This window comes from Nymphalis io, chromosome 24 (genome assembly GCF_905147045.1).
Source record: "Nymphalis io chromosome 24, ilAglIoxx1.1, whole genome shotgun sequence".
Lineage (NCBI taxonomy): Eukaryota > Metazoa > Arthropoda > Insecta > Lepidoptera > Nymphalidae > Nymphalis > Nymphalis io.
Genome location: NC_065911.1, coordinates 4,819,107 through 4,839,959, shown reverse-complemented (window position 1 = coordinate 4,839,959; position 20,853 = coordinate 4,819,107). Strand labels below are relative to the sequence as shown.

Sequence of the window (20,853 nt, the reverse complement as noted above, 5' to 3'; positions counted from 1 at the left end):
TCTTTCTTAGGCCGTAAATCAAATACCACGTATCTCGTTTGGGAGGATTTAAAAAAAATGCCAAGCACTATTTTTCTAGATATGTTTTACCAATACATAAAAAATTCTCATTTCAACTGTCTTCCAAAAAAATGAATCGCAGAACTCTAAATTACAGTAAGCGTTCGTTCATTAAATCTTTTTGTTTCTATTATCTGTGTACTCCACACTGCTTGTGATTGTTAGACGCAACTTATTCGTATGTTTCTGTAATTTTAAATCAAAACATAATAATAAAGGTTTAGTAATGAAAACATTTTCTTTATGTTTGTTAAGCCTAATGATTATATTGTTGGCCTTTCTTTAAATAAAAAAAATAAAAAAGTGATTACCAGTCATTAACGGAATTCTACTTTTTTTATATGTAGCTTTAAATTTAACATAGTAAAATCGCTGATTTGAAACTACTTTTTATTATATTCGCTTATCAATATCTTCTATCAAGATAGGTTCAATAATAAAACTAATATTGAACCACCCATCTATAAGTTTGATTGCAGATAGAAATGCAACGATGGCCGTCCCGGTAAGCTTTCGGTCGACCACTACGAAATGGAGGCTTCTATTATCCTTATCTACGTAGTACCGATGCACTTCAATCAAAGATCCGAGGCCGCTGTAGGCCGACGCACTCGACATAACACGTGCATTACTCACGAAATATTTTCATAAAACCGAACCAAACGCACCCGACTGTCTTCCCCCTCCCTCTCTCCCGGCAAAACCAGTTCAGTTCGTGCCCGGCTGCCGTGTGCGTCGGTTGCTATATCGGAGAGTGACGGCGTCGCGTTGCGTTACGAAAAAAACATCTTTTGTACCATAACCAAACCTGTGCTGTGGATACATTTGTGGTGCTGCTGTGAGATTGTGCCATTTCGTATTGTGATGTTACGTGTTTCAGATGTTATAGTGTCGGATTTCTCTTGAAAAGAGTGGGACGGGTTCCGCCTGCCGCCGGACGCCTTTTCTCTCGAAACTCGGGATATCATTAAGGTATTTATTGTTACACGAATTCATTGTTATAAGGAATTCTTTCTACGACCCTTATGTAGTTAAATCGATAGCTCCGATTCGGTTTCGTATGCGAGCGAGCAAGCTTCGAGTTGTAATGCGTCGCTATTGAATCGCAGATTGTGGATAGTGTTTGTGGAAATTCCATTGTAGATGCGCGGCGTGTTAGTGTGCTGTAAACACAGCCTGTGTGGTAAGCGGGTTCGAGTCCAGTCCTGAGTGGCGACTATTAATTAAATGTCTGTAACGGTATCTGTTGGCGTTGACCCCTAGCCGCCTTGCTGTCCTTTAATGACACTTAGAATTCTTTAATATATTTTCGTTTAACTTATATAGTGATTATAGTGAGTAGTTTTAAGTTTATTTTGTCCAAAAAATAACTTACAAAAAACTGCTTATTATATTACAAAAACCGCAAACGCTCCTTCTTGTTAGCATACACAAAAAGTATACGAAACATCCAGAAGGATACAAAATTAATTATTATTATTTAACAATAGGTGGCGTCGGCGGATTCAAAACAAAATTTTCGCGGATTCAAAAAAAAACTAATTATAACTTTGAATATGATAAAACTTAAAAATAACTTATTATTAAGTTGGTAAAATATTAATAGTTTTCTGTTAATCTTAAAATAAATCTAGTTAATCACTTAAAATTAACGTACTTCAATGATATAATTAAGAATTAAATCTATAATTAAATGTAGGTACCTATTTATAATTTTTTCCTTTTGCTGACGAGTATCTATGCTAGTTGAGTTTAAAATAACGTAATTAGTATATAGTAAACCTGCGGCTCGCTTTGTTTTTTAATATACAATGTCATTATCAATATGTTTTTTTTTCCTCAAATTTTATTCTGACGACGATATAATTAATTCAGCCAAATTTACGGCTCGAATAATTATTCTATAGTTATTACAAATTAGTTTCTATACAATCGGTATTACAGATAAAAGCCATAAAAATAATTTAATAAAAAGTGTTTCTTAAGTATATGAATTGATTTAGCTATAAAACGTATCGTAAACATAAGTATTCACGGCATCTCGCGGAGATAAAGACGTGTATTTGGAATACTAAAACTCTAAAATATATGAAATACCTGACATCTGAGCACAGCTTAGTTTATTCGCATTAAAACTTTTTTACAAAAAAGTAATAAATATTGACGTATGTAGAACAAAAATCATTGAATATATCAAAATCGTGATGTTACAACTTCGTTTGATTTTACCCGATTTTCTGCATGGAATAATTTTAATTTTATACATATAATAAGGTTAGTGTCAATTATATTATAATTATATTTATAAACAAATAAAATAAAATTGTGATCATAAATTGAATATTCCGTTCATTCCAAATTCTTCGTCAACTTACATTCTCGTTAAAATTTTATTTTTAATTAAGTTTGGTTATATTTTGTTTTTAAATTACTGCATTTTACAACGCTGTACTCTAAAAATAAATCAAAGTAATAATTATTTTTTTATAATAATGTAAATACGATAAACTGTTAAAACTTTATGTTGGATTATAATAAACTTAGCAAACGTTGCACTCCGCATGCACGTGGAGTGGATTTTCGATTCGCCCCAAGCGTTAATTTGCCGCGTAAAAAAATCTCGAATGTGTCCGGAAACATGTCCCATCGGTAGAACAGATGTCGACATATGTCGAAGCACTCGAACAGGGCTAATTGACTAGGAAAAATAAAATTGTGGTTACCTTTTCCCCGTGGCGTGTGCATTTCGACGTGTACATATTCTAAATTTTCGTTTTGAGATAGAAAAATCGTAACGTACAAAAAAAAAAAAACATTCTTATAAAGTACAAAAATAACAAATTTTATCTAGATGTGCTTTTTAAAAACACTTTTTAATCGTCAATTTTAAAAGTCAATACAACGTGAACCTTCGTAGCTTAAATAATTTAATGAATAATTTATTTTTAACAAAGGCAACAATTTTATATGTACCTATTTGTATATGTAGAAATAACATAGATTACAGAATTAAGACTAAAAAAGGGTATAATCATATTATAACCGCTTTTTTTTGATTAATTATTATAATATTATTATAGGCACTTTAATTGTTTGCTTACGAAACTAGATCATAGAAAAATGCATTCATTCATTATTTGAAAATTCTTATAACAAACGAATAGAGTTGATAATTTATTTAAGCCTATAAGCCAAAGTAATATGATTATAATGTATTTAAAAATTTTAATTCCAAATTTAAACTAAACACTTATTTTAAAGAATGTGGCCCTGTCATATGTACGATGTAACGCCCTGAGATTGATATATTGTGCATAACATTCTTATGCTTCATTATTCGGTAAAATTTATGTTCCAATGTACTGGATTCTGTTCTAAATTTAAAATTTCATAATTAGAACATTTTTGACATATTTTAAAATAAGTTTTAGCAGTTTATGATTGTATAATTCAATATTCTATTATCCTCGATTTTTAAAAAGGTAAAAATCGAGGATATCAGTATATTTTTTAATCTTTTGAAGGACCTAAATTGCCGTTATCATTCCATCTTTGAAAGAAATAATATTCCCAAGAAATCTTTAACATAATAAATAATATGTTGGTAGATTAGTTTATGTCAGTTATATATACATATATATATAATACATATATATATATATATATATATGTATATATATATATATATATATATATATATATATATATATATATGTATATATATATATATACATATATATATATATATATATATATATATATATATATGTAATTGTACTATAGCTTTATGTACAAATGTCAAAAGTTATAAGATATACTCTCGTTATCTGACTGACATTTAACAGTAAAAAAATACTGGATCATCTATTACCGTTAGTCGAGCGGTCAGTGTTGGCGACCACTCAAGAGATATGGCCCCGTGATATAAGATATGGCATAGCCCACGCGGTTTGTAGTCTATCCGAACGAGAAGGACAAAGACGAAACATCACTTAAGTTTTAGTTAAAATGGTAATGATTTTTTTCGATTTAAGTTTAGAATTCCATTTATGAACGACTCTTTTTTTCGAGAAATTATTTTTTAAAGGTATTGCGTTAAAGTTTTTTTATCCATACTGTTTAGAAACATTTTACTTAGACAATAAAATATAAATATTTTTTTTAGATGATGAAAATTGAAAATTCTTCAATTTGAATCTGTTGTATATATAACGAAAATAAAAATGTCGGTCTTAGTTACTAAGATTGGTTTTGTTTATACAATAGTGATAAGAAACAGATAAAATACAATAACGTTTATATAAAATATACAATTTTATTGAATAATAACATTCCATAGAAATGTTTGACATTGAATCATACATCCATAAAAATCAAAGCAACGACCAAAAGTCCAGAATGGGCATAAAGAACAAAATTCGAATTTGAACCTTAGCTGCTTTATAATAGCGTTTTTTAAGGTTCTTTAGGGTTTAAACTCATGTTTTATTGTATATTATATTTGTCATAGATTCACTTACGTAATTCGAAGCCACGTTTAAATTGCTTTCTAACTATTTATTAGGCAACTTGTTTTCGTCTGCGTGTTAGTGGGGGTGTGTTAGGTGTAAATGTCCTTCCTTGGGGTTCAAGCTTGCTTCATACCAAATTTCATGAAAATCGGTTCAGTAGTTTAGCAGTGAAAACGTAACAGATAGACAGTTACTTTCTCATATATAATAAATAGGTATAGATTAGTAAAGTTGAAGATTTTACTACAAAATGTTTTTTTCTAAATTTAAACATGTTAAATGACGTCATATTAAATATATTTAAATAATTACGTTCAGTTCTTATAGCTTTGACGTTTAAAAATTGATATTATTACAAGTGTGTGTGTTATATACTTGTAGGTACCAATAACTTTTTACTGGTGGTAGTAGGGCTTTGTGCAAGCTCGTCTGGGTAGGTACCACCCACTCATCAGATATTCTACCGCAAAACAGCAGTACTTGGTATTGTTGTGTTCCGGTTTGAAGGGTGAGTGAGCCAGTGTAATTACAGGCACAAGGGACATAAAATCTTAGTTCCTAAGGTTGGTGGCGCATTGGATATGTAAGCGATGGTTGACATTTATTACAATGCCAATGTCTAAGGGCGTTGGTGATCACTTACCATCAGGTGGTCCATATGCTCGTCCGCTTTCCTATTCTAAAAAAAAATCTTAAAGTATTATGGTCAATAGCGCAATGGCTTACAGGCCGCCTAGCGATGTAAAAATCACATGTTCGAATCTGACACTTTGGGTTAATATATAAGTGAGAATATTATTAATTCCTTAAAACATTGGTAATATTGGTAATATGTGTGTGTGTGATAAATATGAAAAAATGGTTCCGCTTAATTTAAATGGTGATCTTAATTTCGAATCGTCATTTTAAAAATAATAAACGTAAAGCCTCAAACGGTTCTTAATGTTGATTCTCGTGGTAGAATCCACAAATCGACAAAAAACTTAACTGCTTATCAGTTTAACGAATTAGTATATAAATAATTTTAAATACATAAATATTGCATGAAAAAATGATGAATTCAATTTATACAATATTCAATATCTTTTAATGTTTTTAATTGTTATTAATGAGTTTTCAAAGTAAATAACTTACTATTTTGTAATTATATAAGAACAAAAATGTTTTAAAGCATATTAAACAACTAAGTATCGTCTTTTGTATGTACATACTTACACCATTACCATGTATATACAGTGAATGTAAATGCTTTGTTAGATAACAAGTACTTTGAAATCTAATGCTTATTAGAAAGCGAAGTTGTACGCATTCTACAAATCAAGTATTTCGATATGTTAAATATCGCTCTTTATATTAAATTCTAATTTAATCAGATAATTAAAACAATCAATACTATTTTGAATATGTAAAGTCAAGATACATAATCTGTGACTAAATTAAGAAATGTGGATAAATTTTATAGGCCGTAACGGATAAGATTAACATACGCGGCCAATACCATCAGCCTTTTAATTGACCATAGCTAGACCTTAGTACTTTTAAGAAGAATATAATGGCCATTCGAATATGCTCATTTAATGTTCATTGGTATATAATCATGTTTATAAATATCTTAAGGTACATCGTTTCTCATGAAATAAATTTGAAGCCGCGACCACCCAGTTTAGATCCACGTGTTTTATCCACCGGGTCTTGTTAGTAACTGCTTATGAGTAATTCGATCCATCACAATTTCATGAGCAATCTTATTCTGAACAGTCATATGCATCCTGCAGTAGAAAATAATCGCTGCATGCTGTATAATAAACATTATATAATATAAGTCGAGATGACCAATGGAACACGCGAATCTTAACCGAAGATTGTGAGTTCAATCCCAGACAACCACGTTACTTTCGAGTACTTAATTTGTGTTTATAATTCATTCGTGCTGTGGTAAATCTGCCACATATGTATCCACCGTGTTAAGTTTTCAGGTTACATATATATGAGAATTTCTTTACTCCATCATAACGTTTAAATGTCTAAGTATATTAGATGTTTGTAGTACCGTTATAATCCTTACATCACCCGAGCACGTTTTATAAATTAATAATTAAAAAATATATAATTATTATATATCCATTGCCATTAAATAAGGTCATTGAAACTTATTGAATCGTAAATATTTTTTGCAGGTATTATTTGTCAAACTTTAATGATGTAAAAGAAAATATCTTTAGTTTATTTTATCATTTAATAGAGTCAAGTTCTCAATAAACAAAGTCAAGAGTATTTGATCTGTATTCGTTTGACCTCTTTTAAACTTTCATATCTAGATGTAACACGTGTATGATGTTTTAAAAAATTCTGTCTGGTTTGATTTATTTGCATTGGATGCACTTGAACTATTTAAAAATATAACTTTATTTATCTAATAAAACTATAATAATGTTTTTAACATTGACAACAAACTCCTATTGGTCCTTATTATCCTGTAATGACTTTAATACTGACGACATACTGTGTAATTTATAATCAATGTACATATTATATAACTATATCTAGATACACATTAAGCCGATAGTTATTGTTTGCAGAACTTTGTATTGATATATATATATATATATATTTGTATTTATAAGAATATTATTTAACTTAAGAAAAGATAAAACAGAATAGTAGTGTTTGAAGATGAAATAACATTTTTGAAACAAAATAAAAATCGATAAAGTCTTTAGATATTTGAAACAAAGTTACCTGATATCAAAATTTTGCGAAATAATTCAACTTAGGTTTAAATATTAAATAAAAATAATAATCGAACAAGAACAGGATGTTTATGTAATAGGATACACGTTGAAACTGTGGAACACTGTTGAAGCATTACAACGGATGTGTCCCGCATTATAGTATTAACAAGTAAAATGCCTCAAGTTGTTGGGCTAAGTACAATTAAGCACATTACTTATTCTTAAAGATTAGTCCTTAAACGTTAACTTTCTTAAAGGTCGCGTTAATTGCTCCAATTAGCATACTTTTGATAAACTATTTACGTTAAATTAATAGATGAAAAAAATGTTTCCACATATAAAATTCAATGTAGCTGAAACATCTATAATTTAGTTCATTAAAATTAGTTTCACACTGATATCTCGAATCAGATATGTCTAGACAAATTAACATCATTAATAAAAAAAATCCATGTAATTTATTCTTTTCCCCTTTAAAATTTTACTAAACTGTATATATAGTTTAATTTTCTTTAAAATGATCCAGATTTAGCATCTGATACAAATATTTCTAATATCAGATCGAGAAATATAAAGGGTAAAAGTATCTACTTTATAACTTTAATTTCATCGTATAATCAGTAATACTTCTTAAACCAATACGTGTATTGGTTCTCACTAGTTCTATTTTATACTGGATAACAATATCTTTAATAATCTATGTAATGTTCTATAAAAGAAAGGACCGTGTAAATAAAGTTATCGAGGACTGCGAATAGAGAGTTTAAGCTCGCAAGATTACAAAGCAAAAGCCCGATTTTCAATCTACCAATCAGCTGAACAAACGATCGATTTACGTAACGTCGCTTCACGGGTTTTCTCGGCGAAAATTCCGTCTGCAGCCGATGTTTTCGCTTACGTTAAAACACTCAATATATTGGCATGTCTCCCTACAAACTGTGCAGGATTTGCGTGTGAAAGAAGAAATGTAACCGTGCCAGCGACAGGATCGTTAAATTCGGGAAGATTCGGCTCACTTTGGACCATCTTGCTGCCAATGTTTTACGAGGTTTGTATGACTCCGCAATCGGTTGAAGGATATTTCCGGGAACTCGTTTGGGAAGTTTGTCGTCATCAAAAGTTGGAAGCTGCGACATTAAATTAGATTGTGGCCGTGATTCATTTCAATGGTCATGCGTATGGTCTGAAGTTTATCATATTAATCTATAAATTAAAACGAATTTATGTTTCATAAATATTTGCGTTGGAAAGCTAATGTCTAATAAAATACAAGAGATTAGAAAAGGTTACACTATCGTTCGTAATTCCACTGTCATCGCGGGCAATAAACATCAGGTAAAAATTCGATCCCAACTTGTCCCTTTGGGCGAGGATATTGTATCTCTTTCGCTAATTGGCTCGAGAGGACAGAGCTAGGTATTCCCGTGGAACGGACGAAACACGAAAAAGGTATTTGTCATTTAAAAGGGCAAAGAGCAGTTCAAATACAAATTAGGCATGTTTAAAAAAATAATCGTGCACTTTTATTTTCGCTCTGAAAAATACGCTATAAACGCAATCAACTCGCCTCTTCTGCTGAGTTAAATTGAGACATTGAATGTATCCCGTTTTCTTTTCTCTCCAATTCCGCGCCAATAGCAAAAGTAAAAAGGTTCGCCGATACCACCAACATGGAAGGCAATATACGACCTCGTCGGGGAGAACCATTTCCTTTAATGTTTTCATGAGTCTCCAGAACTAAAGACCGTGTAACATCGTATCTGTTCGTTCCCTTTTAATAGCACAAGAGCGAACAAACTGCCAAGTATTAAGTTTTATCAACCATCTGCACGAATGTCACGTCTTTATTACTACTTATTCTTTGTCCTCATGAATGCAGCGGCCGCGTGGTGAGGATAGAAATATTATTGCGTCCTGCTCTTAACTTGTAGTTCTTTACCGCGCTTGAAAAGACAGGGTATCTTGCGTCCCTCTCAGGCATAGGTGTTCGATTGAATAAAAAATGGCGTACCTGAACCGGTCCCCTGACATGTTTGTACATTTTTCTTACAGTTGTGTAGGGATTTTTTATTACGAAATTTTCGATTGAGATAGAATCGCAGGCATTATTAAAAAAGTTTCTTGTGTACAGCGGCTTTCTAGGTGTACTTGATTTCCTACCTATTTATTGTTTTGCTTTCTGTTACAATAAACTTTCTCTTTTTGATTTATTTTCTTAACGTTTTAATAAATGTACAAAACATTTATTAAAAACAAGACTGATTTCTGATTTAGTTATTCTGCTTACTTTAAATAAGTTAGTAATAAAAAGATTTTATTTGCTAATATAAATTGCACAAAGCATAACATTGTCCAAAATAAATAATAAAAACAAAGGATTACGTCAGTCAGCCGACTTTATAAGTGACCTTCGTGTATTGATTAATAATTAAATAGATACTCATATTATTTCCTTAACAAAGTCTGTTAATTTTTTTATAAAATGTTAAATGTAAGTAGGCTACTAATACTTAGATTTTAATAAAGTCGTACTATTAAATTTTACAATGGTAATAGTAACAATAGAATCTACACCGAATGAGATCGAACGCTTGACATGCAGCGCAATTTAAAAAATAAAAAGATCTAACATGGCGCCCGGAGTCACAGCTGACTCAGCGTCACCTTACGATTCGCTATTGTCCTAACTTTTGCTAAGCGTCCAATTGTGAGCATTGTGACATGTAATCGTTCGATACCTTCCTAAAGTAACGACTTTCCTATGTTAGGATTGTTATTATTCTAAATTTGATATATATAATTACTTAAAATTAATTTAAATTACACATTCAGTTCCTACGTATTAGATTCTATAAGAAAAAAAATTAAGCAAATTAATTAAAATATTATTAAAATTGATTTGATGGATTATTAAGCTTGATTATACTCATTATATTCAAAATATATTCATTAAAAAAAAATAGTTCATAGTAGTTGACATTACATAACGCTTTAAGATTTAAAGATAACATACATTGAAATCATGAACTTTTAAAAGTCGGTCGAAACGTTTGTACACCAAGTTCTACCATACAAATAGTCTCTATTCGTATTGTTACAAATGTGCATTGACGTTTCGATACGCCCAGCGATGATGAAATCTATACATTCAAAGGTTTCTTTAGGTGTAAAAAATCTTTTCACTGCGCGAAACGGATCTGTAAAATAGTACGACGTATAATTTACGCCTGATCAGACTTGGGCAATTCCATTTCTCATTTATTTTCAACATCTTACTACGTCAATAACCTAAGTTCTATATTTGTAATGTATATACATATTATATTTATTACATAGTCCATTCCGAATTTACATAAGGTATTATTATAAGTCTTAAGTCGTATCATAGTTTTTTTTAATTTTTATGCGTACACTCAATAAAATAATAATCCTGACCGAGTTCGGTTATAGCGGGACTTCATATAGACGACCCATCTTGCTGGATATACTATATATGGCCTTCATAGTCAGATCGACACGGCCAAAGTGACATCAGGTGCTGGACCAACAGCATTATGTATTTTCCGTAGTATTGGATTCTGGTGCTCCCAACAACTCCAACCTGCCACTGAGAATTATTTTACAGGTTTACAAGGATTCTAATTCTGGACCTCGGGATCTACAAACATCTGCATCATAGATGGTCGTTGTTTAATAACATAGTATATAAAAAGATTTTTTAAGTTCTTAAGTCCGATACGGTGATGTAAAAAAAAAAAAGGTTTTTGATTTTAGAAGTAATAATTGTTACCAATAAATTGTTTGTTTTTTTTTGTATTACTCCTATTGTATTGTAGTGTGCCTTTAGGATAAGTTATCCAAAATTGATTGATCACGAAACTAAATTTATTTTATTACCTTACCTAAACTGTATTTACCTGAATCATTTTAAATAAATATGTTTAAGCAAATTGCCAAATCGCTCAACGTCATTGCGTTGCACAAACAGGAGGACAACTTAGAAGTTATACTTAGTTAAGTAGACGAATGAGCTTGAATCTGATTAATTGGAGTGTTTTTTTATCAGCTTTCTTCAAACAATGCGTTGCGTACTGACCTGGTTTCCTTCAAGTGTCTATTGATCAATCCGATATCTTGATACGATGACTCCGGCTCAACGGTTTTTTGTTACTTAGATTAAGTTGTGCTAAAATTTAAAAATGGTCTAATATGGACTAGTCATGCACAGAAAAACAAAGTTTATTTACTCATTAACAAAATTTTGATTTGGGATTGTTTTCTTGTTGCTTAAAATGTTTCATTAATCCTCATGACGATTTGTCTTTTGGTTGAGAATTCGAAGCCACAATTGAAAAAACAATAAAAAGCCGTTGAAGAAGTTCCATTGTCTAACCTATCCAGGTCAAGCGAGACTTAGTAGAAATCGAAGAAGGCTTAGGAACGAATGAGAGTTCCATGCTACACTTGGATCTTAGTTCCGTAAAAATAGGTTGAGGACTGCCTCTTGCACACGAGATTGAGAATGAATATTCAGAATGTCTTCATTCATTACGATAAATAGACGATTTGAAAAGAATCTGAAACCTATTAATCCTTAGCTATCGCAATTCCAGTTGTAAATATACAAGTTGCGACTTATGAAATATAAATCTTTGTTACTCAAAATCTTTTCTTACATGTTTATAATTTACTCGTAATTATTGTTCCGAATTAGGCTCGTTAAAAACGTAATTTGCGATATTAGTAGGAAGGGTAAGTGATCATTAAATTAACATGGGAATGACTCATTCCCAGTAATTAAAACAATTGGAATTGAGTAACTACGCCTTGCGTAAAAGCTACCTTTACAAAGTTAGAGCATGTTCATAATTGACAGTTCGAAGCAAGCCACAACATGCTCTTTAAATATGTTTTTCCAACAAAATGTAATGTCATTATCACCAATAGAAACGATTTCCTGCAAAAGAAATAACTATCTGATTAGAGAAGATTCAAATTTTTGGAAGACTGCCTTGGATGTCAAAATAGTTTAGACAGAATGAGTATGTATTTTATATATCTTAATAAACATGTTTAAATTATAGATAGCACTAAAAATATACCACTCACTATGCGTAGTATTTATTTAAATTTTCATATACAGATTTTGTTTTTGATATTACAAAATTGGGTCTACCTGCAAAGGGTTTTAAGATAAGCGCGTCTGTTTTAGTCTGCATTGTGCCCTTATCGGTATTATCACTGCCTATTTTGCAGAAGTTGAAAATAAAAAACAAAGTTTTCATGGAATCGATATTGACAGTCAAATTACATAAACAAGATAATATAGAATAAAAGTTATTTGAAAACACAACTATAACATTTATGATTGCAAAACCTTTATCATTTACGATTAGTAAAGTACTTTATACGTATTAAGAAATCCATGAAATTAATATTATTAAAGTTATTTTATGTCTTCGACTACTTAGAAAATATGTGCTCTGTGTATAAATTGAATTTATCCTAATTGGTTTCGTTAGTTCAAAATAACAAAAAACCTCTCAATTGTCTTCAAGTTGAAAATAATCTTGTATTTGTAAAAATATGTTTTTATTGAACAATTATTCGTATCGATGTTTAAATTTGAGAGGATCAAATTTCGTTATTATTTTTTTAATTATAATAGATTGGCAAATATGCCATGACGATTAATTTATCTTAATGTTACACAAAATGGTACAAATCCCAGTAGGAACAAGTTACTATTTTTTCAAAGATAATGTCGAAAAAAAATGATAATATCAGCAAAAGTTACATTAAAGCACGTCTTTTAGGTCATAGGAAATACATCGTTGTTGCGCCTTAGAGCGTAACCCACGTCTAAACAAGCTTCTATTAATGTTCGCTCGACTGCTTCAGAAAATAAAACAATGGTTTCCACTAGGCATTGGGAAAGATCTGCTACATAGTCATGTTAATTACATGACTATGTAGCAGATCTTTTTCCTGTTTTTGCATTTAATTGCCTGACTGGTAATGGTTGTCACTCACACAAATAAAATTGGTACTACAAATTCGATAATTCAAACGCCTGGATATCGAGACCTTTGAACTAATCATTATATTTAATCATGCATATAATTTAATAAAATTTGATATAAATTTAGAATCCTAATTAATATTTTTAATGCGAACGTGAGTTGTAACACTCACTATTCAACCAAAATCAGGTAATTTTGCATACACGTTGGCAGGGGTTGGAGAGGGTTTAATACTAGACTGTTAACCTAACACAGAAACTAGTAATATATATATATATCAATATATTGTACAGTCTTCATTAAGAACAAAAACTTTATAGCCTACACAAAAACAGTAATAATCCTTGCTTTTAATAATAAAAAAGACAATATCAATTATGTATGAAATCATTGGAATGCAAAGCGTGATCGATGAATCAGTATTTATCCTCGACTATTTCGTCAGACACATTTCATTTAGATTCCAGTTATGTCAAGGTTTTTTAATCAAATATCGAAGTCAGAATGCTTTGGAAATAAGACTTATTTTATCGTTTAAATGCAATTTTTGTCCTTTTTTGATCAGCTAAGAGCCGATCAAGATTAAAATATATTATAAATTGCAATTTAGTCCAGAGGGTGGATCTACCAGTTATCTGCCCGATAGCTGGTTGGAATCACTACGGGTACGCGACCCCGGACTGCTCTAGCTACTAGTGTCACATTCCTGTATCTTCCGTGATCACAGTATCCTCACCCCTCTCCTTGATACGTTGTTTCCCAAAATTATCCCAGCGTCACGCCAAAGAAGAAGGAAAACTAATATTAAACCCGGAGCGGTGCCTCCGTTTAGGCGTAAGCCAGTCACCTGCGGCCAAACCAGCACCACACGTATTGACTCGTCATTCCTGCGGATCCTGCTGGGGAGGAGGAGAGGGTGGCATGGGTACTGGGCAAGCCCGTGTTGCCATAAAGTCGCCTGGCCCAGGCGTAGCAGCATCCACGGAGAGGACACTTCGCTCACCTGTCTTATTCAGTCATGAACGCGGGTGCCTTCGCGATGCCGCTTGGATCATCTGTCAGAGATGCAGAGGCCTATATATATATAAATTGCAAACTATTATATTTTTAATTTTCCGATTTGTAATCATTAAATAAAATATACAAAGAAAATAGGTGCCAGAAAAGAATATTGGTCATAATAAACTATGTATGTACTAGCTATCTAATATACCAATTATTATTTTTTTCGGATATATTGTTTATGTATCACTAGTAACTTCTTAAATTAGTCATAAAGACTGTTTTAAAGTATTCACTGGGGTTGCAAATTCGGTTTCGATTATTTAAAAAGGTACGAAGTATTTTTTTTTCAACCACACCATTTCTAAACGTGCGACAAAGATAAAATATTTGAGGATAATTTACACGGCCCTTAAATGGGCGCCATAAATCTTTTATAGACGGTATGAAACATGCGCTTGCGCAGGCATAGGAAAGATGTGCCGACGTGATAAAAGGTATAACGTTGTTGGCTATTTTTGTCCTAAAATATTACTGCATATATCCTGTCTTGATAAATAATAAGCTTTTACAAGATTTTGCTCTTAGATTTTATGTAGATATTACCTGTTCTCAATGACAGGGCACATGTTACCTCATTTTATATTTAATATATTCTAGATAAAAATTTATATTATATAATACAAGACAATTTGAAGATTGAATGACTAAAACAATTTAACTCGATGAATTCATTTTAAATACATTAATAGTTTTAAGACGAAATCAATAATTTCATAAAATGAAAACTTAAAAATTGTTTTATAAAAGAAGCCGTCAACAGAATATACTTAAAACATCACCACGGCTTAAACAAGAGTCTCGTAACAGTCTACATCATGGCCTGTCAACTCGTCTTTTCAGATACTTAAGCAAAATGAAATAGACAAAGAAATTCAGGCATTTCAATTTTAATTATCATTATAATCGTTATACAAGATACAGTTCTCAGTACGACTCAATTTTCTCCAACTTTAGTCTTTCTTAAATATTTCATCGTGTTTAATTATAATATCACTTGTTTAAAATTCATCAACAAAATATAAGGTTTCTTTAAAGAATAGATTTCATTTAGGGTCATGGAATTATATTACATTTGAAAATAGATTACTTAGCGAAAACTCACCCTTAAATGCCTCTTATTACATATTTTAATTTACTTTTTTTTTAATTGTCAAAATTATTTTATTCTATAATAATTGTCATGACATATCACGATTTACGTTATAAAATAAGGAATCGTCTCCATGATTGAAACAGCAAGTCTGAATAAAACAGACATTTAAACAATAGAATAGCGCTATAAGGATTTCTTTTCTTCGAATAAACCCTAAAAACTGAATACGTATTGGAAGCCAGACCTATTGTCTCAGACAGATCAAGTAATCTTAAATCTGCATTAAATGAAAGTCTGAAAAACAAAAGAAAGATGGATGGGACTATGCATTGATTGTTAGGAACTATTCTATATTAATAATATTTCATTCAAGAGTTTTTTTTTTTATAAAATAAGTACCATTATAGTTGAACTTCGAAGCAGCGTTAAAAGAGAAAATGATGCTATTGACGATTTCATTGCAGGTTTACTTTATGTATGACAAGTACAAATTACTTTGAACGCACCGCATGCAAAAGTTCATGACGCATTGTAGCGATTAGATTATCATCGTACCATCTGTTATATAATTATACAATGTCGTTTTAAATGATAGACTTGAAGCGGTGATGTTGTTTTGAACAGTCTAAGTATTTAGCTTACTTAAAGATTTCCACTTTTCTATTCGAAGATATGTGAGATTAATATGTAAATCGATTTATCAATCAAACATTTACTTCGAATGGCTGATTATTAAGAAGTTTAAAAGGGAATATGTAGATTTTGTTGAAGGAATACATAATCATGGTATTTTTCGAAATTAAATATCAAAAACCAGATATATTACGTCTTATCTTACCTTTTGGTAATAATTGGCGTATTATAAATCGCACCAACGACGAGCGTAGACATTATAAAGAATTTTAAACGAGGTCAAAGCATTTCACTGTTTCGGATCATTAATTTGACACTTGGCACGTCACTGTACAGAGCGAGATGCCCACAAAACAGCGGGTTAAAGGTTGACCATCTTTAAATGCTCAGAACTCTTGAGCAACTCTTTGTTAATGGATTCGTAATGAGTGAATGCACATAAAGAAATAATCATTAACCTACATTTTTCACTACTATAACGACTAGCTGACAGCGCATTTTCTTAAGAGAACTACAAGATTTTGTTTCCCCAGAATTCTTCCAGGCATAATATAAACATTTTTAATTGATATTTTATGCGATAACCTAGATTTATCATTGACCTCGACTAAAATATCTTAATGTGACCATCCTTCACTAATTTATCTTTAGTGCGTCCAAAATCTGGCATTTCGTATTCTCAGCATTCCGCACCGTTAATTATTTTTATGAAACATCGCAACTTTTACGAGGTTCCTTTATTCTTCGATACCCAATACGAGGGATTTTATGCCGCAGCGCCAGCACCGTTTTTATGAGTCGTTTCGTCTCATCGTCCAGTTATCGATATGTGCAAGTATTAAGTTTAACAACCGTCCTGATTTTCCACTACCTGCGGGAAAATAATCTAGAAATTTTCCCTAAATTTTACAATATAGGTATACTATGCCTACTTAAGTATTGAATATTCAATAATAGTAATTTTATCTAAGCTATACCATTGAGTTTTGTGAATATCGTATTTCAAATAAGTAGAGGATTTATATGCGGATGTAAATCGGCCGATCATTTCGGGACCCAACCAATTTCGTTTATGTAAACTTCGAGCCCCGTCTAACACGTTCAGGAAAAAACTAGTATGTGTTAAGGAAAGGACGAAGGAATATGCGCCCTGAATGCCTAAACCTACGAAACTAAAGGGAATCACTCGAGGAGACTTGAGAAGTCGATCAAAGTGGGATTTGCGCTGAGACCCGTTCCGACCCGAACGAAGAGGGTTACTTAAGTCTTTCAAATTGAAATTTTGTTTTTGTTTATTTAGATTGTCAGGTGAGCTCCCAATCTAGAGCGTATCGGAAACAGCTTTTTCTACAATACTTGAAATAAAATGCTAATTTTTTTAAATTCAAATTGAGCAGCATTACTTTATTTAAATCGAATTTAAAGTTGTGCGCGTTTGCAATTCTTAAATTAAAATTAAAAAATAATTATCATTGACATCCCTTATTGTCGATAGTTGTCGAAGTTAACCCGTAGCTCCAACTCTAATGTGCTCGTTGAAATTTCGCTGCACCGACTGTTTCAAGCGGGACTAGACTACATTTGCATAACTATTTTATCTGTATCTTGTTATTCGTTGGGTTGCAAGTTACATGCAATCTTGATAATTAAAGATTTATACGCCTGTCTTAAAGCAAAAAGGTTTTTCCTATGAGGTCTCTATTGTAATGGAAAATATCTATCTGGAAAGCAATTGAAGGTTTCATTTCTTCTGAAACAAAAATAACAATTAAGTATACGTATTAAATTATTGTATCGAGCAATTAAACAAAAAAGAACATAAAATAATTTGCTACGCATCAAAAGTAAGTTAGATCCAGAAGCAGCATTGTGCTCAAAAATAAATCAAAGATAAACATTCAAGTCGACACGTTCCTTTCCCAACTTAACCGATACTAGCACTTAATGTCTGTCGATGCGATGTTTTTTAAACAATCTTCTTCATATATTATGTTAACTAGACAACCATGTGGCACACTGTTTATATTCCATTTAGCATCATATTCTTTTTTCACTGGCATAGAGTTGAAAGTTGTGGAACAATTGCAATCGGGTCAAATGGCATAGCAAAGACTTTGTCAAGTTTGTAAACTGCGTATTGTTCCATTGTAGTTTTTATTCCCTCGTGTTAAGAATGATAAACGGATCAACGGTGGAATGGTTGGTTTTGTAAATCGGAAAATAGACGTCGGTCTTTGTTTGCTCCCAACAGATGAGTAGCAGCCGAACAAAACAGTTCGGGTGTTAACGTTTTCAAACAACAATTTTTGGTTCGTTAATCCATCATCAGTTTGTTATCTGTTTAGAGATTTATGAAACATTCTATTTATTTTAAATTAATGAACTTAGCTATTATTAAATTATGATAACTTGTCTAAGATTTATTAGCATGGATACTTGTTTTTTGTTTAAATACGTTTTGATAGAAATATTTTACAATGTTATCGTATACATATTAATATTATATATAATATAGAACCTAAAGACGGGGTGGTAATAAGTGTACAAATTTGAATGTTGTATTCGGCCCTTATAACACTTAAATTGTCACAAAAATTCTATTTTCAAATAAAATCCCATTCACTGCCGAGTACATTACTTTTTCACAGCGTTTCCCCAACTTTTTTGGATGGAAAAGGCTCTGAAAAGGACCACTTGAAAAAAAAAGGTTAGAAATAACGCGGTATCCTACCGGAAGTCTGGTGCCGGAAGTCACTAGGCTTCCCGGATGTGCTAGAGGGCTCTCGGAGCACCGAAATTGTATTTAATCGTACATGCGACCTCTGCAAAGAAAGTGTATCGAAACAACCCCGTGGGAATTATTTATAATTAAGACCTTTTCATATTTGAGGTTGGACCGTAATTTAGGAGGATAATGGGTGTAACTTCTGTCTGTATGCGTGAATGTATAAATATAAAGATTAGGTAACTCGATGTAGGTCACATTCAGTATCGAGGTACCAAGTTTCCAAGAATCTGTTGAGGCGAAATGAAATATGCAACGCCTTATAAATATTCAAATGGTAAACAATCTAAATAGTAGCTGTCTAAAGTATAATCAAATAAATGTATCAAATTAATTTGTACTAAAGTATAACTGTCATAGCCTAAAACTTAATTGGATGGCATTTGTTTTAAGGTCCTTACACAAACAAAATAGCAGAAAGTGTGGCTTCGTTACTACCGTTTTGTGAAAGCCTATCTCCGAAACGGCCACGGCCACTGTATAGAACTTATTTCCCTAAAGGGCGAGTAGAATTATGCTCCGTACTTAGGAATATTAAGCTTAGTATACATGTATATGGCCACAAAAAATAGCACTGCTACCGTCGGAGTTTGAATGAAAATTTTGCGGGTACCAAAATAGTTGTGTGAAATGATAGTACTTTCTGTATTTTGTTTGCAACTAGTGCTCGCTTATTCCGTTCCGTAAAAGTTTCTGAATGCAAATTGTAATGAAGTGCAGATATAGCCACAATAAAATAATTTCTGATGAGGTATTTTGAATATTTTTTTAATAATGTTTATTGTAATATAAATGAACAATATTTATAATGCCTTTAAACAAGCCACAGAACCAATGTTGCAGTCTTATATACGAACTCAAAGACAACATTGTAAATAGGTATTTCTCCTTCATATAAAGTATAATAAATCTTATAAATAAAACGTCGTAATAAGGTTGAAAAACGGCTCAGCGAAACTAAACTAATTTGTCGCCAATAACAGCCAAACCTAATGTAACGTGAAAGCAATAAAACTCAACTGAAATAAAAATCCGTACAGATCGGAAATATGCCGAGTTCGGTAGGTTCGGCTTATTTATTATTTTTGTTTACAACCGTGTCAAAAGCACGGCACGACGATCTATCAGCGCTCGCTGGCGGACGGCCAAGGAAACTATTTCAAACTATTCAGGCGACCGTTAATAGTTTTACTGTTGTTGGTCGGCGAGTGTGCTCCGCGCTTTGTAATTAATACGCGGGAAACTGAAGAAATGACACGAGCGACTTTGAAATGTATTAAAAATAGATGTGACATAAAAAAAATTTCGTTGATTTTTATCGTTATTTGTTTTTGTGACGGTTGTGACATCTGTCCATTAGCTGTGATACGTATATGATTCAGTATTATTATGTTTAACATTTTATTATATGGGGATATGAAATATGTCTCTATTAAAAATTTCATTTTGATGAAAATATATGTTTACGGGATAAATTAAAGTAATGTTTTTATTATTTATGACGAACAGGTTTTCGTTTGGATTATGAATTATGGTTTTATTCTCTGTTTTATTTTATTAAATAATAATACGATTTACAAAAAATTATACTAAATTGTGGTTCCAGTGAGAACCACAATTTACATTATTTATGTAAATTTTTTCATATTTATATTCTCGTGTTACTCCTGTAAAAGACTATAATATAGGCGGGTAACATTCTTTAACGAGATATTGTTCAAAACATTCTACATATATAGGACCTCTAAGCAACGATTTACGTTGCGGTGAGAACGTTGAGTGAGCTAGTGTAATTACAGACACAACGGGCATTTCAAGTCCGGTTCTACGATTAGCGATGTCTTCTAATATTACAAACGTTCATAGTTAAAGACCATTTTGCATTTGATGGCTTCGACCAATGAAAAGCGCTTAAAATGAATAAAGAGGGAATTTAATACATTTTAATTCG

The 20,853-nt window shown here is 31.6% G+C and overlaps 1 protein-coding gene across 4 annotated transcripts in view; it reads left to right on the top strand.

Annotated features, from left to right (window-relative positions):
* The first annotated feature begins 787 nt into the window (after positions 1-787).
* Positions 788-20,853, top strand: part of LOC126777826 (latrophilin Cirl) — a 286,910-nt gene continuing 266,844 nt past the window's right edge. For all 4 annotated transcript variants that reach the window (XM_050501011.1, XM_050501012.1, XM_050501010.1 and 1 more), the window contains exon 1: positions 788-1,032. The gene's annotated coding sequence lies outside the window, so the exon portion shown is untranslated. The remainder of the gene's footprint in view (positions 1,033-20,853) is intronic.